Raw genomic sequence first — 27,844 nt, 5'->3', positions numbered from 1 at the left:
AGACAAACAGATTCTCACGCAATCCTGAACCTGTTCACACATTCAGAGACGATAACGTTCATTATAAGCAATTTTTTTCCGTAAAAAAATCTAAGATATTTAAAAATGACAGAGCACAGATGCACGCTTTGAACGGGATACGTCGATTTATTTTTGTACTTTCACCGCCATTACCTGTAATGCAGAAACTAGCATTGGCTTGGATACAACAATTTGTTTTTGAATTTTCACCGGCATTGCCTGTAACGAAGAAACTAAAATTTATTTGCAGTGCATAATTGACCTCAGGGGATTCATTACACTTCGATGAATATGTGCCGTAGCGTGCACAGGGCCCCGAGCCATAGTAGTGCTATTTCATCTTTAGTCTTCTGCACTGCTGCCTTCTCTTCTACTATCCTTTATATCTATCAAAACAGCTCTTCAACTATCGGTCTATCTAGCATTAAGAAACGTGTAAAGAAAACCTGATAAGACAAGTTTTACCGAAAGTGACATTTTATCTTTATACGCTCCAGAAATGACAACCACGAGAACTTAAATATGAGACAAAATTTTAATTATCAGTATCGTCAAAATTATCAGCAACAGGAACCACGTTTTGGTAACAATAGAGGTTTTTCTCCGCAACAGCAACAAAACCAGCCGGTTAGTATACCTAACCAACAATGTAGTCTGCAAGGTCAACCAAGCTTTAATGTTTCGCCGTCTGCACGTATAGCGTCAGCTCCAACAAATAGTAATGCACAGCAACAAGGAAATCAGTACGTACAGAAAACACACCATTTCAATTCCTATCGCAATGCACCGTATAGAAATGACTATCATGACAGACGTAAAAGTAATTAGCACAATTTCCAGCGTACGTTTAATAACAGTCGGTCTTATCAGCAGCAAAATCGTCCGCAATAACATATTATCATGAATGAACCAGACAGTAGATATCATCCCGAACGCAATACGTCAGGAAGAAATAACAGAACAGTACAAATAGTGGAAATGCCAGCATCCTCCCGAAAATAATAGCACGTCAGGTAGAATTTGACTAGATACAGTACAGGTTGCATCTTCCAGCAACGTAAGTGATACTTTTGACACAGAGAATCATGTTCACGAAAATGTTATTACTTTTGACGACATCCGAGACACTCTTTTGCAGGAAAGACCAGTTATTCAAAGAACCATTTCACACCCTGTCATTGAAGTAAAAATTAGATCATCCAAATTTGCAGCAGTAATCGCTTCCGGATCTCCTATGTCAGTCATAAATGAAGAAACTTTCAACGAATGTAACAAAGAAAATACCTATCCTACGTTACCATTAGGCAAAACTAAAGTAAAAGGAGCAGTATCTGGTAAGGGAGTAGATGTAAAATTACAGACACATTTATCATTTTATATTGCAGGTCATACATTTCACTCAAATTTTTGGATTGTTCCCTTATTGACGACAGACGTTATTTTAGGTACGAATTTTCTGGTACAACACGACGCAATTATTGACTTTCAAAACTCCTATTTAATGGTAAAGGATGAAAATGTACAACTGGCTTTAGAATTTCAGCACTCTTTATCTGCAGAAGAACAAACAATTAATCGTACAGAGGTCATTTCCGCATCACGTAACATAGACTTTCATTCCACATTGTTAACAGATACGTACGTACACAACTATAATACTCCAGACGAAGCCGACTATGACGTTAAACAGATGATTTCTGATAAAGTTAAACAGAGCAGTGCAAATACAGACGACGAACGCTCGCTACTACGCAAAATTCTTTTACAGCAAGCTCCAGTTTTTTACAACGCTCCTGGTACTATGTCCGGTTTTATGTATGAATTTCAAGTTAAACAGCACGACACATTTAAAGCCAAACATTATCCCATTCCGTATATTCACAGAGAATAAGTTAAGAAAGAATTGCAAGCTATGCTTGACCAAGGAATTATTGAACCGGCAGTTAGTCCGTACATAAACCCGCTCCATATTGCTAAGAAAAAGGATGGTTCACTTCGCCTCGTACTTGATTCGCGGCACATAAATGACATTATTATTAATGAAACAGATCGCCCACAGACACTAAAAGAACTTCTACAGAAATTTTATGGTACTGCTATTTATTCCCCATTACATTTGAAATCGGGATTTTGGCAAATTCAACTCCATCCGGACTGCAGAAAGTACACGGCTTTTCTCTGTTTTGGTGACTGTCAACAATTTTGTAAATTACCGTTCGGTTTAACCATTTCTTCAGCAGCATTTATTCGCGGTTTGAATACAATACTTCCGACAGAACTTAAAGACAGAGTCACAACGTATGTAGACGACATTCTTATTGCAGAAGCAATCTGATTCATGAACAACTGTTACGAACTTTTCGTGCACAAGGACTCACAGTTAATCTCAGTAAATCGCACTTTGGCAAAACTTCTATAAAATTTCTTGGACATGTAATTTCAGCAGAGGGCATTGCGCCTGACACGGAAAAACTTCTAGCTTTACGTGACATTACTGTTCCTACGACGAAGAGACAACTACGCAGCTTTTTGGGTTTAATTAACTTTTTTCGTAAATTTATTCATTACTCTGCTTTAGACACCCCTAGATTATGTCAATTGACAGGTAAAAACACTATTTGGTCCCGGGATAGGCAAGCACATTCTGAATTTGTGAACCTGAAACAAGCTTTGTTGAATGCACCACTATTATCACATCCAGATCTTACTAGAAATTTTTCCATTGCCACCGACAGTTCTATCACCGCTTTAGGTGTACACATTTTTCAGGAAATTGAAGAAGATGGTTGTACAGTAATTAAAAACATAGCCTTTGCGAGTCGCATTCTGTCACCTGCTGAACGCAATTATTCTGTTACAGAACTTGAAACATTATGTGTTGAATGGGCATTTACGAGATTTCGGCATTTTCTTTATGGAAGACATACCACCGTTTACACAGACCATAGATCTATTCAGTTTTTACTTTCGGCTAAATTTACACACGACAGATTATGCAGATGGAAACTTTATTTGCAGGAATTTAATTTTACAATTGTTCACATTCCCGGTACACAAAATATTGTAGCAGACGCACTATCCCGTTCTCTCAGCAACAATCAGTAAGACATCGCAACCAACTTCTGCAAAGCAAATTTCAGCTTCATGTACATTCAACAAGTTGCATTTGAAAATTTCATTTCGTCGTCATTACAAGACATAGCACAAGAGCAGAGTAAAGTCAACGTATGGAAAGAAATTAAACACCTTTGGCAAGATAGGAATAATGTTACCATTAGAAACCATTACACTCTACGCAATAACATTCTGTTTCGCCGCTCTCACCCTGACAGCAACAATTGGATATTATGCATTCCTGACGAACTTGTTAACAAATTAATCTGATATACTCATTTAAGTTACGCACATTACGGAGCCAGAAAATGTTTTCTTATACTGAGACAGAACTGTTACAAAATGTTTTCTTATACTGAGACAGAACTGTTATTTTACCAACATGGAGAAACGTATTCGACGAGTTTTAGCGTCATGTAAAATCTGCCAGAAAGGTAAGTCAGATACGACTTCACATATTCCTCCATTACATCCCATTATACCTGTTAAATTGAGACACATGGCCGCTGTAGACATTTTTGGTCCGATTCCCAGAACTAATAGAGGTTTTTGCTACATCTTTGTCGCTGTTGAACTCATTTCAAAATTTGTTACCTTCACTCCATTACGCAAAGCTACTGCTAAAACTGTTTCAAAAGAATTTGTAAAACATTTTCTATTTCATGTAGGGCATGTATTGAAAATAATTTCCGACAATGGACCACAGTTTCGATCTGCTATATGGACACGTATTGTACGAGCTAGAAACATTTCTCCGATCTATATATCCAGGTACCATGCTTCTTCGAACCCTTGTGAACGATTAATGAAAGAAATTGGTAAACTTCGTAGAATATACTACCATAAAAAAAATATTGATTGGGACACACACATACTCTCATTCCAGGATGTAATTAATTCCATACCAAATGAATCTACTATCCTATCTCCGTCTGTTATACTGAAAAATGTTGAACCACCTAACAAAATTAAAGAATTAGTAACCTTTCCTACATCTCGTCGACTACGACACCATGAAATAATTGACATTGCACTGGACAACCTCAAACGTGCCGCAGAGCGCCGGAGAAGACAGCAAAAGAAGGTTTGTACACGCCGTGACTTTCACATTGGACAGAAGATATCAGTACGCACACATTATTTATCTAATATAGGAAAAAGTAGATGTAGTAAATTTGAACTTCTATACGCAGGTCCGTATCGAATTCGCAGCATTCTTCACCCCAATGTAGTACACGTCGAAACTGTGAGAACCAAGAAAACCAAAGGGAATCACTATGTCTCCAACATCAAACCCTTTATTGAATTAACATGCTTTATGATTTATCACACTGTAATGCCATTTCCTGACTTCTTTTGTGACCACTTATGCAATTATATTCACATGAACACTTACTGATGATTATCGTATTTTTTCTTGGCAAGTGCCCGGCTAGGTAAGGTTAGCAGGTCGCTCTTCTTGTCGTTACACATCAGACCGTGCACATTTTCCGTTTTTCATGTATGTATGATTGTTTTCCTGTTTTGTTTGTATGCACTATGAAATGTTTAAGATGTAAGAAACACCAGTTGATTTTGACATTTTGCCTTATGATATCTCAACATCGTGACTATTTTACATTTTTTTTGCTGCTACATTGTGATACTCTGTGTACATATTTGGATCTGAACACTGTCTATGTTTTTGACATATTACGTTTTCTGTCATGCTATGCTTTATGCTCAATTATATCACTAGAAACCAGTTTTTGTTTAATGGGTATATGAGTTAAATGCAAGACATTAATCATTGTTTATCATTTTCAGAAAGAAATAACGTGTAAAAGAAATAAATTAAACAGAAATGGGAATTTCACCTTCGAAATGAACGAAAGAAGATGCAATACCTCGTCACGAAGAGTAAATGGATCAGAATTAACAAGCATTAACAAGAATATACTATACACATCGTATGATAGCAGTCTTAACTAATTTTTCTTTCAGAATACGAGGGGATTGATGCAGGCTGTCAGACAGAACTACACATCTTAGTTTTAGTGATGAAATATGCTAGAAATAAGGAACTCTATACTATGAATAGTTGTATAATGAATAATGATGTGACTTTTTTGCAGATGATAATGAATGATGATGAATAGTGATGAAGAATATGCTAATATGGAAGTTTTTCTTTGCAGGTGATGATAGTAATGATAATGAAGTTTTTCTTTGCAGATGAGGATAATGTTGAAGTTTATGTATTTATGCTATGTAGTTATTTAGGTATTTGTTGCAGTTCGTTTTGACAGTATGTCTTATGTCGCATGGTATGATGACTGAAGGTTTTGGAAAGGACAGCTAGAGAACATATATATTTAATGCACATTTCATTACCTATTTATTCGAAGTTCACTACTTTTCAGCATAATATGCGTTTCTTCTTTCAGCTTAATAATCCATTTTGTATTTTTTGCAGGAGAAATTATTCATGAAATTAATGTGCTATAGGCAGTTGGTCATTAAACCTGTGTCACTCATGAATGTGATCACATATACTCTATTTGTATCATAACCTTGCTACAGCTGACTCATGACGAATGACGTTACCCATCTTCATTTGCAGCAATAAGTCAAAAGCAAATATTGTTATGCCCCAGCAATTAATTATCGATCCCAATGCAATGCATTGCATGCACAAAAAAAATTATTACCAGTCGCAAATAATGCAACCAATTTGAAAGAGTTATGAGTTATACTGAATGATCTTTTCTAATCACAGACTTTGAGTAATAGTTACAGAGTGTAACATTTTAATTATGTCTTATGTCACTTAAATGATGAGTTCTTAGTAATAGTGAATGATATTTCGTAATAATGCATGCATGCTCTACACTCATTAGCTCCTGTTATGACTGATGTCTTTTGATGATTTGTAACTGTCCAATGAGTGCCAATAATTATTTTTAAATATGTCATATGTCACTTGAATAATGAAAAATGTTTTGTAATATTCATTACTTGCTGACCAATGAATGCCACTGGTTCTTATATTTTAAATTTGTATTATGTCACTTTTATGCTATATATATGAATACCAGTAGCTTGATGCTACACTCATTAGTTCCTGTTTTGATTGATGACTTCTGATGGTTTGTAACTGGTCAGTGAGTGCCAATGTTCTCTGTAAACAGTTGACTTATGAACATTATTCTGTAATACTTCATACATGGTACAGAAATGTTCAATAACTGGGCGATGAGTGCCACGAATTACTCAAATCAGTTGATAGACTAATGTAATTATCAATGATCACTGGCATAAGACTTAATGTCCTTCACCTTCTGACCTAATTACCTGAAATTACTGCAATATCCGTTTGTCCTCTCTATCGTCATGCTCATGGAGCACTATATTTGGTTTTTGCACTAATTCTACGTTAGTGTACCTTACAAGAACGTGGTGTTGACACGACATGCTGTTCACCACCTTGAGCGATGGAGATGTTATTATGGTCCCATTGTTTGGTGTACCTAATGTACTACCAAAATGATAACATGGAATATTAATACGACGTTTCAGTGTCTTGGCTACACTGATTAATACTTCAGGGAATAGAACTTCAGATTGTCTCATTTGGTGTTGTGCTTCTGTAGAAAGATATGGACTTTCAGTGCAGCTGTGTGCAACCTAATGTGCTACAACCATGATGCAATCCTTCCCTTTCCTATCCTAGTTCTTGTAAAGTAGTAAAAAAAACTACAGTGCGTGTGCACTTTTTTCATTTGTTAATATGATTTGTATTCATTGCCTATACATTTTGAGATTTCCTGATATGTCCTGTACTACAGTGCGTGTGCACTTTTGTCATTTGTTAATATGATTTGTATTCATTGCGTGTACATTTTGTCTTTGCCTAATATATTCTGTACTACAGTGCGTGTGCACTTTTGTCATTTGTTAATATGATTTGTATTCATTGCCTATACATTTTGTGATATCCTCATATGTTCTGTCATCCAATTTCTTTTAAAAAATGCCCCAATAATAATTTTTATAATATAAAGTAAATTTTTTTAAAAAAGAAAAAAGCATTCATTTCAATTTAAAGATTTTATCCAATGGATAATTATTTCTCTCACGAATCACAAAGCATAGGCCAGCATTGCATGAAGCTGTGCCAAAATTTTTTTTTAGGTAAGAGCAGATATTTTCGCAATTTTTATTGAGGTAAGAATTTTTGCTTTTTTATTCAGAGTACAGGGCCGTGGCGCAGCGTTGCTGTCGTCATAAAATTTACCAGGTTACTGAATTTGTTTTATTATTTTAGGTTTAGTAATTTTTCTGTTTCGAACTCAACATTAAATGAGAAAAGAATTTTGTGGGTACATTGAATGTGAATGCATTTCTGCACAGAGATTATGAATGGGAACCAATTTTGTTCAGAGGTTACAATATATAAAATTCATGTAATTAATATTTTTGTGGGGAGGTTACAACTTCAAAAAAAGTTTTGCATCACTTCGATTCCGAAAATTCGTGAACCTGTACAGAAAATTCTTTAGAGATCAACATACATATCATTTCCGCCCTTTTTATTGCTCATGAAAACCACACATTGCATGTTGTACCACCATACAGCAAGACAATCAGAGTTGGTGGTCCAGATTGCTGTACACACCAGTACCTGTAATTCTCAGTAGCACGTCCTTTTGCACTGATGCATGCCTGTTTTCGTATTGGCATACTATCCACAAGTCCACCAGGGCAATGTTGGTCCAGATTGTTCCACTCATGAAAAGCGACTCGGCGTGGATTCCTCAGAGTGGATGGTGATTCACGTCGTCCAAAAAAAACCCTTTTCAATCTATTCCAGGCATGTTGAATAGGATACCTGTCTGGAGAAAATGCTGGTCACTCTAGTCGAGCGATATCTGTATCATCAAGGAAGTCATTAACAATATGTGCACGATGGGGGCGGGAATTGTCGTCCATGAAGATGAATGCCTCTCCAATAAGCTGCCGACATGGTTGCACTATCGGTCGGAAGATGGCATTCTCCCAATAATGATTTGATAAAATTTTTCATAATTACAATAACAAATATATCAAATGCACACACTTATTGATACAATGTTGATTAAAAGCTAAAATTTTCTCACAGTCCATAAAGACAGTCCTGATCATTCATCACAGTAAAATTGCAGAGTTTTTCTCAAAGTCTGAGCAGTAAAAGAGAATGCACACGAAAGTAGTGGATTTCCATGCAGTCTTGAAGAAGTAGTGTTGTCCTTCCAACGGAAAGACAGTGCTGACTCTTGACATACAGACAGCTAATGGGCCACAACAGAGCAAACCCACAGCAGTGTCATTCGAAGTTTTGAAGAATATTGATAGGTAGGTCATCACAGAGCACACCCACTGTAGTCCTGGTAGAGAGTATGGTATTGGTGGGCCACCAGAGGTGCAGACCCACAGTAGTCCTTGTAGAAATAATAGTATTGGTGGATCATCAAAGGTGCAGACCCACTGCAGTCCTTGTAGAGACGGCCAGCGGCCATCTGTTGCGTCTGTGCAGGTGCACAATCACCATCGAAGAGTCTTGCGGAGAATATAGTAAGTCCATAAACCACTACTTGTGCACTCACAAAGTTTTTTTCTAATTGTCCTTAGAACCAGAAATGCTGTTAACGAGTCCCTTGCTGAATTATTAACACACATCCAAACACTAACAGTCCCAACTGCTCACGTACTGTGCATATATTATGACCAACAGAAACGTGTGCAGTGAAGTGATACTTAATTTGAAGAACTGGTGTCTATACAATTATAAATTTGCAACATAAGAATACAATTACAAAGGTATAAAATACATCATTAAAGGACATAACAATACAGATAACTTTTGTAGTAATAGGTGCTTTACAAAAGAATAGAAATAAACATATACATCAGTGTTACAGAACTATGACGTAAGTAAATACATAAAAGGTCTGAATAACTCTCGAAACATCAACTTCACACGTGAGCATTAAAACAAAACAGAACCAATAATGTCTAAGCATCTTTACAAAGAAAATAACATATTATTAGAAAAATTCCACAACGTAACTCATATCAGCTAAACACATAAGGACAAGAAAAACACAAATATACAACAGTACACAAACACATAGCAGAATAATACAAGACGAAAGGGCAGGGTTTGTTTTCAGTGTAATACGAGTATTTGGTACTGCAGTCCAACCCAAAACTTAATTCAATAGATCTTTCATCTTATTTCAACATTTGTTTCCACCAAAAAAATCCTATCCAAGCATGCTTTCTGTATTTATATGTTCACATATTTCTTACCTCATTATTTATTTTCCATTATCTTACCTCATCATTTATTTCCATGAAAATCCTACCTAAACCTGTTGTCCCTAAACCCTACTTTTTTCATATCCTCTTTCAAAATACTTTTTTGGCCAAACCATTTTCTTATAGCTTCTCAATGCATTTCTTCCAATTCATCACAACTAGTTCTCTCATATAGCCTACCCCATGTTAAGCTAACTTAAATCTACTGAGCTCAGAAGCTAAACTAAGGAATGAGGCAATGCAGCAGCACAAAACAATTAACACAAACAGCAATGACAAAAATTCAGATTTGCAAAGCAAGCAGCATTATTGAAATTAGCAAAGCAATTGCAATATTACAACTAATTTAAGGCAATGTGCAGCAAACAAGAAAAATAAATCAGAAGTAAACCGGCTTAGCAGAGTAACACAAATTAAAATTCAGTAGCACTATGCCTGGCAAACAGCAGCAGCAAATGCTATAACTTATATCTAAACATGACAATGCTCAAGCAGAAAATATATTACACTAAAGACAACAATGCAGATAAGGGAAATGTATATTCACATCTTAATGTCTATCTAATTAAAGTGGTGTACCACAACTTATTCTACAAAATAAATTACGAAGTACTTGAAAAGAAAGTTATGTATGCAGTTCCTGTGAAGGGAAATGTCTTTTTGTGCTCCTTGATTTTTTTTTTTGGAAGTATATCATAAAATTATTATTTACTGGATCTGTAGACAGAAAATATTTATATTAGCACATCTATTAAATTTTATTTTAACCAATGCTGCAGTGGAGCTAGAAACTAGATATTAAACGAATTGAGCAATCTCTCACCTAGAAAGACAATAGATGTAAAAGTGTTTCTCATCATTTCATTAGGCATTTTAGTAAATATCATAAACTAAGAGCTCCACAGTGTAATCATATGTTTTCAAGTTGGAGCGTGTCGTAATTGCGATGCTTTCTACAAAGGAATGTCAATAGCGAGGATAATGGCCTCCTTGTTTTTGTCCACCTGTGCCTCTGAAAGGCACACACTAACGCTTTTTTCCAGGCTACTGTCGCGCAGCTTGGTGCCCACAACGCATTACGTGAAGGTGGTCACTTAACTTTCTTACCGAAATATTTACGACACCAGTTTGCACTATAGTGACAGTCTCATATAAAAATTTCACAGGTCGAGAATTTGCGTTGAAAATCTGTAGAAACAATATCCTGTAAATATAACAGTGTCCAAAAATTTTCGCCAGCATAGTGATACATTCACGCATATACACACATTTCATAACTCTTAAAGTATGATTCTCGGTTTCCAACATCCTTTTTCACAAACCAGAGTCCCTAACCACTACTCATTATTCCTTGCTTTATTACACATATACATATTCGTGGACACTTCGTCAATATTTCATCATAATAAATACATAGCATAATCAAATTCCTCATATAGCATCAGCTTATTGATCATAAACATACTTCAACAGCATAATACACATCGTCGTCGTAAAAATAACATCATAACACGTCAGTCAAATCTCAAATATGTCGTAGCTTTCTGCAATGATGTCGAAACCTAATAAAAATTTCTCTGCTCATTTCAATAGTGTCATCTAGCTCAAACGAACTTTAAAAATCATGATCCCATACCAAATACATCATTCAAAGCTCTCATAGTATAACAATGGTTACGAAAAAATATGAACAGCTCACAAAGTACAGACACAATACAATTTCGTAAGTGTGAAGTTATCCAACAGTGTAATTACGTAAACATCTGTCACAGATGTTGTAAAAAATGTTTGTCTCTCCCAGTTAAATGATCAGATAGCTGTGTAATTTATGTGTTAGAGAAATATGGTACCGATGTGTAAAGTTGTATAAGCAAATACCATATTAGCTAAGGCTCCTTGTGCTTGCCAAACACATGGTACACAAAGTAAGCATGTACCCCCCTGAGGATTAATGTAATTATACCCTCAGGTGTTACAGATTACAGCAATGGAATGAACTGTATCACGGAAAACTTTCTTTGTAATTCAAAAATCTTGAAAAATAAATGGTTCAGGTACAAAATTAATCACTCAAATGCGTGTCCTGTAGCGCTAAATGTGCGTCTTGCTGTAAGATAATTCTGTGGAAGTGTCGTAATTATCGTCCTCTGTAAGCAAAGTTCTGCTGAAGTCAATGTACTCACCTCATCATAAACAAAAGTGAAATGCTTTGCGTATAGATATCGTAGTTATTACATACCTTACCGTGATCAAGAAAGTATTATAATGTAACGTATTGTTGTGCTAGGGAAAAGGCTGTCTCATTGTAGCTATACCACAAAAGTTACTACTAAAACATATTTTACTTTCCAGAACAATACATAAAAACTGTGCAGATATAAAACAGATACACCGCAAAAGCAACAATGTAAACTATGTTACACATTAGTAGCATCGTGATATAATCGTGTAGCTATCAAATAAACTAACCACTGTGTCATCTGGTATCTCTCAGAAAGTACTTTAAATAAAGAATGTGTTTTCAAGTAAACCAAAATGTTGCATTAAAATCCCATTAGCAGTATATGTTCTAATTATGTGACCCTTATAGTCATTACATAATTGTGCAACTAACAAGCAAGAATGTACACACACAATAACACTGTGTTGTCTGTACACTATAACAATGTATTCGTAGTTTCTGTTTAAATACGTTCTCTTGGTTCTTGACTGGATATTTAACTTCAAACATTGTTGTATGTTAACAGATTCTAAGTCTGACAAAGCATACTAGTAATGTAAAGTGAAATGTTATATGGCAAAGACGAAGTTAAAAAGCAGATTATCTCTCAATAAACGGTTTTACATGTGGAATGTGGTGCAATCCTTTACTCTTCATAGTACTCAGAGTTTCAACTTGAACGCAATTATCATGCGGTATACGTCGGTAAAGAATACTGGAATTTTTCTCAACGTTAGTGTCTATGTTATTTTTCTCTGATCCAGCCGGCGCACGAGGCTGCCTGCGGTGCAAGTCATTGTCTGTCGCTTTGTTGGCGTGCGTCGTTATTGGGATTAGGAGCCCTAACTTCTACAAATTCACCTTGTCGAGAGGACCCTGCCCTGTTTGAATCCTGCCAGTTCTGATGCAGTTCAGCTCTGTCGCTACGATCTTATCGTCTGTCGTCATGTCGGTAGATTCCATAGTTTCTTTCTTGTCGGTCACGTGGTGGAGAATTTCTCCCTGAATTGTAACTGCGCGCTGGACCATTGCGTCTAAAGTTATTCTGTCTCCCTTGATAATAATTATTTTGGTTCCCATATTGTCTGTTTCTCTGATTGTCTCTGTGATAGTCACTACCGCAGAGAGGTGATCTTTGCCTGTAATTATTACTTCTCTACAAACGGTTGTCATACGGGTAGTGTCTGTTTTGGTCACGATTTGTGTTGTGAGAATAGCCATGTTGTGTCCAGTTATTATTTCTTTCATCGCGGAATTGCGACGGATGTGACCTGTAATCGTTGTGTTCCTGTTTTCGCATTCCGTGATTGTCAGTCTCAATTTGTAATTGTTATAAGAGACCCTGAAAAGCTTCAATGTCGTCTTTGCAACGTCCTGCCAAAATAATATGTCGTAAATGTTCAGGTAATTTGATTAAGCAAATGTGGATGAGTTCTGAGTGGCTGTATGGGTTTGACAGGTACTGATTCTTGTGCAACATGTCCTCAAAATATTTCACAAGACTGGAAAATTCAGATTGTTCGAAATGTTTCATCATTATGATGTTATGTTTTACTCGGTCTTGTGTAGCTTGAGACCAATATGCTGAGAGGAAGGCATGATAAAATTCTCCTACACTGTGGCAATCGTGAATGACCGATCGCATTCTTACAGCTGGTTCATTCTCTAAATAGCCACACATAAATTCTAATCTGTGCTCTAATGACCAGTTGGGAGGAAAACAATGAGAGAATTGATGATGCCACGGTTGTGGATGAATGTCGTTGCCGGAATTCTTAAATATTTTGAATTTACGTGTGGTAATAAACAGCCTATAGTCAAAATCATCATGTCGGCGAGTCTCATATCGGTCATTGTTACTTCGTTTCGGCGGTTCCATCTCAAAATTCGGTGTACCTTGCCAGTTTCTAGCATAATTTCCGAAATGTCCTGTGTTATTATTTTGTGGCTGTTCCATACTATGTCCCTCTTCCCATTTTGGAGCGCGAGTGTCCTCTGAAATACGTAATTCTTGTATTACGTGTGTCAGCTGATCTTGTACTTCCCGGATTTCTCTTTGGTGTTGCGTATTAATTTGATTCTGATTTTGTTTGTATTTCCTAATTTGTTAGCACTCTTCTGTGTCATTAATGACTACCGGTTTTGTGTCATTCAGATTATCATCTACCTTCGTAGATAAATTATTTACCTGATCCGAAAGTTCAACTACTTTCTCTGATAATGAACTAATTTCCTCCATGTGTCTTTCTGAACCAATTATCAGAGTATCTACTGTGTCCTTTACGCTTTCCTGAGTTTTTGCAAGTTGCGAAACTGAATCGGTAGATGCAACTGAGTCTATTTTAGCTTGCAAGGTCTCATGATTTTCATGAACAATAGTTTGCAGTTCTTTTATGGCTGCTTCGTGATTCTGTAATGCATTTTCATGCCGCGAAAAAATAGGTTGAAAATGCTCACAAATTTGTGTTTTTACGTCATTACAGACTTTTTGGCATTTTCATTCAATTTTATGTAACTCAGTAGTTAAATCTTCACGTGTTTGTTCAAGCATGGTGTCTAACTTTTGAAGTTTTCCTGTGTTTGTCTCTGATTTTGTTCCATTGTGTCTAACTTTTGAAGCTTTTGCTGTGTTTGTCTGTGATTTTGTTCCATTTGTTGCATTAATTGCAATAATAATGTATTAGTGTCTGGAATCTGTTTCTCTATGCTTTCTGGCAGTACATTTTCACCGGCAACATTCACATTTTGACAAGCAGAAAATGTGTCTTGACTCATTTAAGGAAACGGTGAGGACCCAAAACCTAAGTCTACAGTACTTGCAATATTGTGTTCTGTCATTCCTGATCCCTGAGGAGAGCTGTTGCCGACCGATCGATCAATAATGCTTCCCTGTTCACTACTTGTTTCACTGTCTAAACCGTAATTTGCCGCCCGCTCCATTTCCCTATGCACAATTACCAAATTACTACTTTGAACACTGGTTAATTCATTACACAGTGGTGCTGATAAGCTACACTCGTCGTCACTATTATTTCTCAGTCTACTTTGGAACCTAGTGTTACGTTTCTCACACGCCATTATTGTCACAATATTTCACACGATAACACATAAAAGCACAATTTGAAGAGCAAAAATGAGAGGACGCATTAACATAGCACTGAAAATAATATATATTTAATTGCAAGCGCAGCTGCGAAATACTTGGTGCAAATCTACATGCATGCCACAACTGTTTCACTGTACAACAATGAAAGACTGCAACTACAAAGGAGATTCTCTCTACAATTGCGGGCCAGCAATAAACAATAGCTACACTAATTACACAAACTACAAGTAAAAATCAGAAGATTCCAGTGCGGTATCCTCAGGTAAGGGTCGACATATGAAACGTCCCCTTAGAAAAATTATACATGACTGTGCTTAAACTGACACACAATATTTTCTTTCGCGCAACGCAATCTGACTTTCAATAAGCCCTACAAAATAATGGCCCTGACTAACATTAACCCATACCTTTCACAAATCACTTACCTCACAAAAATCTTCGTTACTCTAACTACTGCAATACAGCGAGCGCCACTACTGCCAGCTAAATAAAAGATTCAAACTACTGAAGGGACTAACTACAGATAGGCATAGTTAGCAAATGAAAGATTTTAATAGAGAACAAACAATGTATTTACCTTAATAGTCATAATATATATAGCAGTTCATGACATCCATCTTACAAATGTACTGTTTCAGATGGACACACCTCCAAATTATCCATTCTCAAAAATCCGCCATCTCACTTCCCCACACCCACCACTCCTGGCGGCTCACCTCCAACTGCGCAACGCTACGCGCTGTTAACATCCAGCTGCCCAACACTAAAACGGCGAGTATTACAACAATGCCAACCAGCCACTGACTGCACACAGCACAGCCAGTGATTTTCATACAGAGCGCTACGTGGCGTTACCAATATAAAAAACCTAAGCAGCCTACTTACACCCTAAGCTTACACTCTACCTAACCTAAATTATCCTAAGGACAAACACACACACCCATGTCCGAGGGAGGGCTCGTACCTCTGCCGGAACCAGCGGGACAGTCCATGTCTGAACCGCCTCAGACCGCTCGGTTACGGCTTTGACTGTTGGGTTTAATTAAAAGTTACCATAGATGTTTATACATGCACATATTTTGTACGGAAACTTTTATTACATACTTGTTAAAATCCTGTCGGAGTTAGTACACTGACAGAATTTAATTTTTTAGTTACTGTGCTTCACAAAATTATATTACTTTACGCCTAACGAAAGCCTGATGTTGTGGCTCATTCGTAGTTTTTGTGTACTCCTTGCATTTTCGTCGTGGGTATCAATGTCACATCACTGTTCGACCAACGATTGATTCCGTCTCGAGCTTGGTGGCGTATTGCGAAATATCGAGTATATTCGACCGCGAGTATTGTTTAGTTAGTCTTACCAAATGTTATCCCATCTTACGACTCTGATAGAAATTATGTGGTAACCTGCTTTTCATCCTAAATCACGTTATATTGAAGAGTAGCACGGAGCGTCATCTGTTATCGTGGGTGGAAGTTCCGTCTCAATATACAGTGTGAATAAAATTAAACCTTCGCTTCCTGAGAGGGCCTCCGTGAAAAACGAGTGATTGTAGAACAATGATACGCTGTGTAAACAGTTGTAAGGGCATGCAGAAGAGAAGTAACGAATAAATCACAGAAGGAAACTCATTTTACTTTCCGCATGAGTAACATATGTTAATTGCGTACGTTGTTTACGCTGCAGGCTACGAACTTTGCTCTGTGTGACGACCGTTTGCATCCACGACAGTCTGGAACCGCACTAAAGATACACTGTCACAATAATTCTTCGTAGTGCTTTTCGAACGGTGGACCATACAATGTTCAGCTGTCGTGATACAGCTTCTGCACTGCTCGAAAATCGCACATTGCGTCCAGCACTCTCCGCCTTGGCAACAGTAACTGTTGCTCTCCGGAGCAATTCCCAAGTCGCCAGTTACTTCGAACTGCTGAATCACGTTCGTCAACCTCCGTGAGGAAAGAGGACACCTCCGTATCCTTTTAATGCTTCGTTACTCACGAAGAGCAGCAGCACTATCGCTGTTGTATTGATAAAACGACTTTACGAATAAAGCCCTTCTCACCTTGTACAGACCCATGTTGACTGCCTGCAACTGTGATGTTCGAGTTTCAACCCTACGTCCGAGTGCCAGTACCGGCGCCTAACGGCAAGTCACGACACTAACACTACTAACAACGCAAATCCTGCAGCACACAGTCTGAAAATCATTTCTGTATAGGAGTGGTAAATGTGGTGACTAGCTTTTCGTCTGCACTGGCTCACACAGCAGAAGTTTAAGTACAACCATCCCGTGTAACTGATTCTTCCTTCTGTCTGACAAGGGATTTTTTTTCGTTTTATGGTGTCCATTACCCTAGTAGAAAGAGAATGCATGTGGTTTATTCACGACGGGGAATCTATACGTTACGGAAGGGTGTGATCATCCATACCTATAGGATACACGGTTTTTGAAAATAAGTATTACATATTGTTACAAGAGACAGTTGGACAAAAGTAGAAGGAAAGTTCCTATAAGTACACTTGTGTCCAATTTTAAAGCAACTAGCGGAAATTTTGCAAGGTTGCGTTTCTAATGGTTCAATTGGCTCTGAACACAATGGGACTTAACATCTGAGGTCATCAGTCCCCTACAACTTAGAACTACTTAAACCTAACTACCGTAAGGACATCACACACATCCATGCCCGGGGCAGGATGCGAACCTGCGACCGTAGCGGTCGCGCGGTTCCAGACTGAAGCACCTAGCACAGCTCGGCCGCACCGGCCGGCTAAGGTTGCGATTATTTTGCCACAAAACGGTATAAACAGGTTATAGTAAAGTAGAAACAACATAAGGAATACATAACGTAAATAACTGCAACATACATAACGGCAGACATAAACGTTTTTATTTTTTCTCCGACTTAACGAATTTTCACATACATTGAGGCGACTGGCTAATGTGCTCAGTATGGATTGTGACTACCTCTGGAAGCAATACAGGCCTGGCGGCCACGAGGCAAGCTGTCAATGATGCCATCGATCTCATGTTAAGGTAATAACGTCCACTCTTAATGCAGAGATGTTCGTAGTCTTGGAGTGTGGTTGGTGGATGCTGAAGTGATGCAACACGTCATCCTAGTGCATCCTAGACATGCTCCATGAGATTCAAATCGGCAGAGCGAGCAGGCCACGCCATGCGTGCAATATCTCCCGTTTCTAAGAAAAAATCAGCTGCCCGTTCTCTATGAGGTCGAGCATAATCAATACGAAGTTGGGACTGACAGCACCTCGCAACAACCCCACATGAGCTCCTTACGATACCTGACTGTAGTTCAACCTTTCCGATTTCACGAAGAGGTGTTCGAGATGTCAACATAATTCCTGCCCGTACCATTAAGTGTCCTTATCGATAACGCTCTCTTTCCACAGTGCTTGGATCCCGATACCGTGTTCCACGTTTCCTCCAGATGTCGAGAATTACTTTCCGGACCAAATCGCGTCTCATCTCTGAAAAGAACATTAGCCCACTCTTCGACTTTCCAGATGGCATATTGAAGTCTCCATTCTAGACGTTGTCTTCTGTGGAGAGGCGCCAGAGGTACATATTCAGCTGGTGTCCGACAATAAATGCCACTCTGTCGAAGACATCTGTACACCGTTTGTCTCGGCACAGCATGTCCAGTGGATGCTGCGAGGTCCGATGCCAATGGCCGTGCTGTGCTAAGGCAGGTACCGTAGTGTCCTTACACCAAAATAACAGTTCTCTCTCCTGATGACACGCGTGGTCGGTCCTGCCCCAGTCTTTGTGAAACAGCTTCGGTCTCTTATAAACTGTCACCATATTCGAGAAACAACAGAACGATTCACATTAAACCGTCGGGCCACATCAGTCAGCGACTGTCCTTCTTTCATTCTTCCTGTGTCCCTTTACCCCAGAGAGTCTGCTAGACGAGTTCTGTGTGCCATACTGCACCGTCTGTGACAGCGTACACAGCGATTGCGCACCCAGAAAACACTATCCCGTTTGACAGGTGCATTACGACATCATTGGCGTGCTTGCCCGTTGACCGGAATGCCATCTTCCGTGCAGGACACGATCGTACGGACATCTTCTGACAGTTTGTGTGATTATATCTTGAATTAGATACAGGACGGGTAAGTAGTGATTTCTTGCTTTAATTTTCGACACCAGTTTATGTCCGAAAGTCTGGTACTTTTTGAGATATGGGCTGCTTTACTTCTGACGAGTAATTTCTAGTATTCAGCGGTGTAGATCATCTGATAACTGCGCAATAAATTACTGCAGTACACACTTGTGGGCAAACGTAAATCCTCGAGCAATCATAGAGGTGAGGCAGCAGAAGCGCTCGCATCAGAAGCGCTTCATTATCAACGTACGGGCCACATTCTTTGCTTCACAGATTAACAGGGCCTGTGTACCTCTTATTTCTGTGCGATGAGTTACCGGCGCTGTTGGAGAACATTATTCTCGCAGACAGTGACTGTGGCTTATGCACGAGGGGGTAACATCCAACTTTCTGTGGATCGTACGACTGTACCATACCACAACCTTTCATGTGTAATGGATTGGTCGAAGAGGTCCATTAGCAGGTCCTCGTTCACCCGACCTGAATCCATTGGAGTCTTGCCTCTGGTAAGTGCCCAGCCTAATGAAAATGGAGCTCTGACCAATGGATGTGACGCAATGGAGCCAGGTGTGTTTGGAAGATTGCGTGATTCACAGTGTGGTTACCACCGATCCTGACACATCCGCGAAACAACAGAACGATTCACATTAAGCCATCGGGCCACAGCAATCAGCGACTGCCCTCCTTTCATTCTTCCTGTGACCCTTCACCGCAGATCCTTCCTGACACGTCAGCATCGGTGGTAACCACACGCAACAATGCCTACTTCTACGTACCAGACAGATGGGAAAGAGAGGACAAATAGGCCGATACCTCAACAGGTAACTGATTTCCCGACGTATTTTATAGACTTTTTGCTATAGTTGTGGCCAATACTACCTACTGTAGGAACATGTGACATCTTTTAAACATCCTGTACGGTTTTACGTGTGTTGAAGTCGGACTTGGTAGCGGCATGTGTATCTTTAAAATGGGAATATAGCACAGAAGGTTTAGACAGTAGCTTCTTTTATTTACTGGCACCATTCAGGCCCGTTACAATAAGCCACTTTGCAGTGGGAAGCGGATATTTTTATGCACGTCGCTGGCAAGTATACTGCAGCCTCTGTTTCAAGCATCTTTTACACATTTACAGATTGAAGCGCATTATACCCCTCTTCGGTAGAGGCCGTGACTCCGTGCCGCCCCAACACAGCCAAAACATGTGCACACGGTGCAGTTATGAAAAGTTTCTACGTCACAGGCGAAAGGAAATGAGGGATTAAATCAGTCCATACATCAACAGGTATTGGTTTACGGATATATCGTAATAGGAACTTTTCCTCCAGAATTCATAGATAGAACCGACTGTAGGGATTGAGACGTTAATATAACACTCTGTTCATATAAAATATATAACAACACTTACGTAGCGATAGCTATACCCATTTATTATTATTATTATTATTATTATTATTAGAAAATGCACTTACTATACACATCTCTTACAATATGCACATAACAAGTATTCACTCTAAGGCCCTTTTGTGTGGCCTAAAAGAGGAAAAACCAATACATTAGTGTATCACCTTCATCTACAAAATTAATGGCTTAGCACCTGAAGTTTCGTGTTTTAGGTAGCCAGTCCGTTCAATCGATAACGAATGCGAGAGAGACAAGCGTAACGGAGAAATACTGCGTGGCTCGGCTATCTAGTACCTGGAGCGGCGCTCGAGAGTCTGCAGCGGTTAATTCCGACAGTGGCTGCGTTGCGCAGACTGCAAGCGAGGCAAAACGAGGAGAGCGGACGCAGCGTATTGGGAAACTGAACAATGGGTCGTGGCGGAGATGAGTCGCGGAGGATGGGACGTCCGATTACGTGCCTGAGCCGCCTAGTGGGGTGGTCGCTGTGTGCGCGAGGGGGCGGCGCTCCAGAGAAAGAGTGCAGCGCTGGTGCCACCACTGAGGACAGGCTAGGATTGCAGTCTGTTCTCCGCTAGTGGTCGCTGGAATCTTGTCAGCCAGGACAGTCGTGTATACTGCTCTGCAAATCCTGAAGGCAAGGTAGATAAAGTAACACAGTATACACATCAAAAAAAGTTTTGCATCACTCCGGTTCCCAGAACTCCTGAAGACAGACGTTGACCGTAGGTGTGCTATCACAGACACAGTCCGTTTGACTGTTCAGACATGTCACTAAACCCGCCCAAAGGTGCAAACAATCGTGCATGAGCAAAGCCTATTAGACGGAGGGGTCCGGCAGCCGATCAGTTCCAGTCATTCCACCAGGAAGAAGGTACACAGCTCAATATGTCTGTAGTTCAACGATGCCTAGACCGTCAATGCCGTGGATAGATCGCGTCCGCATTCATACATTGTGATAGAAAGGGCTCTCAACAAGGGAAGTGTCCAGGCGTCTCGGAGTGAACCAAAGCGATGTTGTTCGGACATGGAGGAGGTGCAGAGAGACAGGAACTGTCGATGATCCGCCTCGCTAGGGCCGCCCCAGGGCTACCACAGCAGCGTATGACCGCTACCTATGGATTATGGCTCAGAGACACCCTAACAGCAACGACACTCTGTTGAATAAGTCTTTTCGTGCAGCCACAGGACGTCGTGTTACAACTCAAACTATGCGTAATAGGCTGCATGATGCGCACCTTCACTCCCGACGTCAATGGTGAGGTCTATGGTTGCAACCATGATACCATGCAGCGCGGTACAGATGGGCCCTACAACATGCCGAATGGACCGCTCTTCATTGACGAGTGTCGCATGTGCCTTCAACCAGACAATCATCAGAGACGTGTTTGGAGGCAACAATGTTAGGCTGGACGCCCTAGACACACTGTCCAGCAAGTGTAGTAAGGTGGAGGTTCTCTGCTGTTTCGAGGAGGCATTATGTGGGGCCGACGTACGCCGCTGGTGGTCATGGTAGGCTCCTTAACGGTTATACGATACGTAAATGCCATCCTCCGGCCGACAGTGCAACCATATCGGCAGCTTACTGGCGAGGTACTCGTCTTCATGGACGGCAATTCGCGCTCACATCGTACACATCTTGTGAATGACTTCCTTCAGGATAACAACATCGCTCGACTAGAGTGGCCAGCATGGTCGCCAGACATGAACCCTATCGAACATGCCTGGGATAGATTTGAAAGGGCTGTTTATGGACGATGTGACTCATCAGCCACTCTGAGGGATCTACGCCGAATCGCCGCTGAGGTGTGAAACAATCTGGATCAACAGCGCCTTGATGAACTTGTGGATAGTATGCCACGACGAATACAGGCATGCATCAATGCCATAGGACGTGCTACTGGGTATTAGAGGTACCGGTGTGTACAGCAATCTACACAGGTCTCGCTGTATGCTGTTACAACACGCAATGTGTGGTTTTCTTGAGTAATTAAAAGGGCGGAAATGCTGTTATGTTGATCTCTATTCCATTTATCTGTACAGGTTCCGAAATTCTCGCAACCAAGGCGATGCAAAACTTTTTTTGATGTGTGTATATTAACAAATCGGTGGAGATGAATAAAACTGTGGGAGCAATTTGCCAGAGGCCTCCCCGTCGTGCACAGACATTGGACGTCACACGATGTGACATCAGCATGACTATAGCGCCAAATGGGGCTGGCCCCGCAAGTCGAGGACGTTGAAGGAAAGGGAGAAGACGGTCTGTGTCTGTCAGTGAGCAGTTACTGTCCGCTTTGGTGGTGATCTTCATTACAATGTGGTCCAGAGGTAACATCTGGATGACTTCAAGCGGGGAAGAATCATCAGGAAACTAGAAGACGGACGAAGTGTGACGAGTGTAGCCCAGGAGTTTGGTATTGCTCACGGCATTGTTTCTTGTGCATGAGAAGCATTCCAAACCACAGGCACTGCTGCCTGAAGGAGAGTAAGTGATCGATTAAAGTCAGCAACATCACATGGCCGTTACACTGTGCAGCAGGCAAGACGGGACCCACGTTAGACAAAGGGTATAATTGCAACCACATTTAACAGGACTGCAGTTCAAGCAGTCTCACTCTCCACAAGTGCTCGGCGACAGCATGGGGTGGTCCCAAGGACTAGTAGACTGTGTTCCGTTGTCACCCGCACATCGGCGGCTCCATTTGCGGCGGTGCCAAGCATTGGGGTCGTGAGATCTTTTTTTATGAGTACAGCCCGAGATGTGATTCCGGACGTACCCTCATATGGCGAGAGGTGGGAAAATGTAATGCACCAAGGATCATTTTCTAACATGATGGTCTTGATGGTTCGGGTGTTATGGTGTGCGGAGGCGTAATGTTGCATTGTTGTACTGACCTCCAAGTCTTTGATCACGGCACACTCACCAGTCAATGTTAATGTGCTAGTATGTGCGTCTTTTCAGCAGCGTATTCGGCCCTGACTTCACTTTTATGGATGAAAATCGGCGAGCGCATCGAACAGAGGAGGTGGAGGAGATCTGCAAACGCGAGGATATTCGGAGAGTTGACCTGTCCCATCTGGAATATGACAAATAAGGCCTGAGGAATGTCCCTTCATATTGATTGTATACCGCTCTACAAACACAAAGAGGAAAGCTGAAATTTCAAATTTCGTTATTGAAAAGTCATTCACGCAAGAGTATCGTAGACGCATACCGTCGTCTGACTGTCTCACAGACTCCCGTATGGAGGACATTCACACAGGCACCCGCGGAATTAAAAGGCAGCTAAAGAACGGCGCTAAAAAGCAACTGATAGAGACGAAAACACATACGCCGTAGGTAAAAATGGAGCCTCAGTTAGGTTTCACAGGAAACGCTCTTAGACATTAGCTCCTTACATAACTTGCGTTTATCGTGATCTCTCGCCCAGCGCAATCCCAAGCAACTGAACAAGACAGCAGGTGACTCCCGCGTAATAGTAGGGTAAAAGATCGGATCCCCTTTACGTCAGTTTTCTGCAGAATTCTTGAGAATATTCGAAGACCAAATATAATAAATTTCTTGGACGGTCAAAATCTTCTGCCCACATATGAAGGGATATTGCTTCCTGTACACCCTCGCAAGGCCAATGGAGAATATAGGAGCTTGGCAACGGCAAAGTTACGTTGATCCCTGAAGTATGCCTCAGCATACCAGGCAGTGATAGCTTGAGGCAAATTAGAGAGGTAGATTTTCTCTTAAACACATGACAACTTCCTCTTTCTCTGTCTCCCGTTTGCTCTTCTCTTGTACCTATTTTGTTTAGTTTTCAAAAACAGCATAATACTGAAATACACCAACATATTACCAGTGCGCTACTAATATGGACACTGCTACTTGATATAGATGCAGTTCTGTGTGCAGCATATTGCCTGTTTTAGACTGAAGATAACAGACTAAAACTGAACATCAGAGAAATAAGTAGTGACCATAAATTAATAAACAGTCACCTCTGTTTTAGAAGGTGGTTGCAAAATAGTGGCATGAATTGTTTACAGATCAGTGTTGAAACTTGCTGAAATTGACTGTGGGGAGGATCAGCTTAGGTTCGAGAGAAACGTAAGAACACGCAGAGCAATAGTGATGTTAGGTCTTACTTTAGAAGATGGGTTGGGAAGAAGGAAAGGAATACTGTGTATAACATTTGTAGATTTGGAGAAAGCTTTTCACTATGTTGAGTGGACTTCAGTCTTTCAAATTTAAAAGTACCAGGGACAAAATTCAGGAAGCAAAATGTTAGTTACAACGTTTACAGAAAACAGACTGCCGTTATATGAGTCGAAAGGCATGAAAGGGAAGCAGTAATTGGCCGGCCGAAGTGGCCGTGCGGTTAAAGGCGCTGCAGTCTGGAACCGCAAGACCGCTACGGTCGCAGGTTCGAATCCTGCCTCGGGCATGGATGTTTGTGATGTCCTTAGGTTAGTTAGGTTTAACTAGTTCTAAGTTCTAGGGGACTAATGACCGCAGCAGTTGAGTCCCATAGTGCTCAGAGCCATTTTGGAAGCAGTAATTGAGAAGAAAGTGACATAGTTTTGTGCCCTACCCTGATGTAATTTCATCTGTGCATTGAGCAAGCAGTAAAGCGAATCAAAGTGAAATTTGGGAAAGTAGTTAAAGTGCATGGAGAAGAAATAAAAACTTTGAATTGGTCCGATGACACTGTACTCCTGCAGAGGCCGTGAAGAACTTGAAAGAGCAGTTGAACCGAAGGGTTACTCTCTTGAAAGGAATCATAAGATGTTCATTAACAAAAGGAAACCAAGAGAAATGGAATACAGTCGAAGAAAAGAAGGGGATGCCGTGGGAATTAGATTAGAAACTGAGACATTAAGATGTTTGGGCAGCATTATAAATGATGATGGGTGAAGTAGAGGAGATATAAAATGCAGCAAGAAAAACATTTCTGAATAAGAGGGATGTGTTAACTTCTAACAGAAATTGAAGTGTTAGAAAGTCTTTTCTAAAGTCATTCGGTTGGATTGAAACAGAATAGAAGCCTTGGAAATTTGGTGCTACAAAAGAATGCCGAAGACTAGATGGGTAGATGCAATAACTAGTCAGCAGGCTGTGAATCGATCTGGCAAGAAAAGAAATTTATGGCACAATATGACTAAACATAGCGGTCGGCTCACACGACACATCCGGTGGTACCAAGGAATCGTCAGTTTGATAATAGAGGGAAGTGTCGGGGATAAAAATAGTGCAAGGAGGCCTACGCATGGATACTGTAACAAGATTCAGATAGACATAGGTTTAGAAGTTAGCCAGAGATTAAGGGGTCTGCACAGGGTAGTTTAGCGTGGAGAGCAGCATCATATCAGTCCTCGGACTGATTACCACTGCATCAGCAACATGTGGGAAAAGTCTTAACTCTCTCCAGTCATTGTAGAGACATGATTGCTTATAAACGTGATGACTCGTAGCAATGTTGGATAAAACATTCGGTTGTCACATCTATATGTGAAGGCCATGATGGCATTATAAAGACCAAACTCTACCTCAAGGACATCTTGAGCCCGAGATACTGCCTGTGGTATATGAAAATCCGCATGACATATTTCAGTGACTTGACCATATGTGATGAGGAAAATACAAGTCTTCTTTGAAGAACTAAGTGTACTGCTGTTTCCCAAGCTTGCAAATGCAGCTGCCACGTAAACCGTCCAGAGTATTTGCACTGTTAGTCGGGTACTTGTTAGTAGTGATCTTCTAGCAAACACTGTCGGTGTTTTGTACTTCTACATATACTTCTACATACGTATCCCGAAAGTCACCATACTCGGACGCAGCGTGATGAAAGGTTCCTTGTACCACTGCTAATCATTTCCTTTCCCGTTCCACTCGCAAACGGAGCGGGAGAAAAACTACTATCTGTACGTTTCTGTCGGAGCCCTAATTTCTTTTATATTCGCCGTCCTAACGTGATATGTACATGAGTGTGGCAGTATGATCGTTCTACAGTCTTCCGATTCCCTAATTTATCTCAATAGTGTTTCGTGAAAAGAACATCGTCTTCGCTCCAAGGACTCCCATTTGAGTTTACTGAACTTTTCCATAATACTCTTCTCTACCGGTATCAAATCTAGGAGCATGTTTAACATGCTTAGATATCTTTCTTTATTCCGACCTTGTAAGGATCTCACACACTCGACCAATACTGAAGAATAGTTGTCACAAGTATTCTGTAAACGGTCTCAATTATAGATAATCTGATGGAGGTTTGTATTTCATGTCGCTTTTCTACGTTATGTCTAGGTATTTAATCGATGTGACTATGTCAAACAGCACATCACTGATATTACAGTACTGATTTTCCTACTCATATGCTTTAACTTACATTTTTCCTTGTTTAGAGAACATCAGATTCTATCCAAGCCAGTCAGCATCTTGCTAGAATTACACAAAGGCGCGAATTCGCCACTCACTACGGCGGTATCCACCAACAGTCGCGAGTTGTTAGCTACCCCATTCCTCCAGATCGTTGTCGTTTCCTTTTTCTAATGTAAAAATGTAATTATGTCAGGGGCACATCTGACAGTACTATTGTCTCCGATGAAATCTCGTCATTCAGAACAACGTGCTGAGTTCCGTTCCTTCAAAAGTCTTCAGGCCACTCGCCTATCACAGAACCTACTCTCCGACCTAGGTCAACAGCCCGCCGTGAGGCACTGTTCCAGATGAAATATGGAAACTCATTCTTGCTGTTGATCGATGGTTCTCAGGATATCGAGCGAGGAAAGGGAAATCGGAAGATCACTCTCTCTCTCTCTCCCTCTCTCTCTCTCTCTCATCTCTCTCTCTCTCTCTCTCATATACGTATATATATATATATATATATATATATATATATATATATATATATATATATATGTGTGTGTGTGTGTGTGTGTATACATATATATATAAATATATATATCGAAAACAGTAGTCTGTGTGATGTGTTTGAGGATATGTAACGACCCCATTAAATGCACAGGTATTAATCCATTGGAGCAGGTGATCAGTGATGGATGTTACGTGCACAGCCCAGTGCATAGTTTCATGGCCTGTACTGTAGGAGGGCCATATCCCACAAACTATCAGTCACAAGAGAGGGTTCCTGTTTAGTTGTTTGATACATTGTTTTTCTATTGTAACACATCAAGCAGTTTATGAATACAACTTTGTACACTGCCACAAATTTTGTTTTTTCCCCCATGACTCTATGTTCTGTGTCTGGTTCTAAACTGAGATTAACATGTTTTTATTTGCTGGTTCTCACAGAAAACTGGATATTGTATGGCATAAATTATACTGCTACTCACAAACGCACACAAGATGATTGAAATAAAAGACAGAGATGGTGTTTCTTTTTGACAAAACTGAAGAATACATCTCAAGATATTGATACTGTAAGAGTTTTTCGGCATTGTGGAGCGTTTCCAAACAGCAGCCCGAAGGTGATTGCTGGCCTCTACATTTAAAT

The sequence above is a fragment of the Schistocerca americana genome, chromosome 8, assembly GCF_021461395.2.
Source record: "Schistocerca americana isolate TAMUIC-IGC-003095 chromosome 8, iqSchAmer2.1, whole genome shotgun sequence".
NCBI classification, from domain to species: Eukaryota; Metazoa; Arthropoda; class Insecta; order Orthoptera; family Acrididae; genus Schistocerca; species Schistocerca americana.
This window is presented reverse-complemented; position numbering follows the sequence as displayed.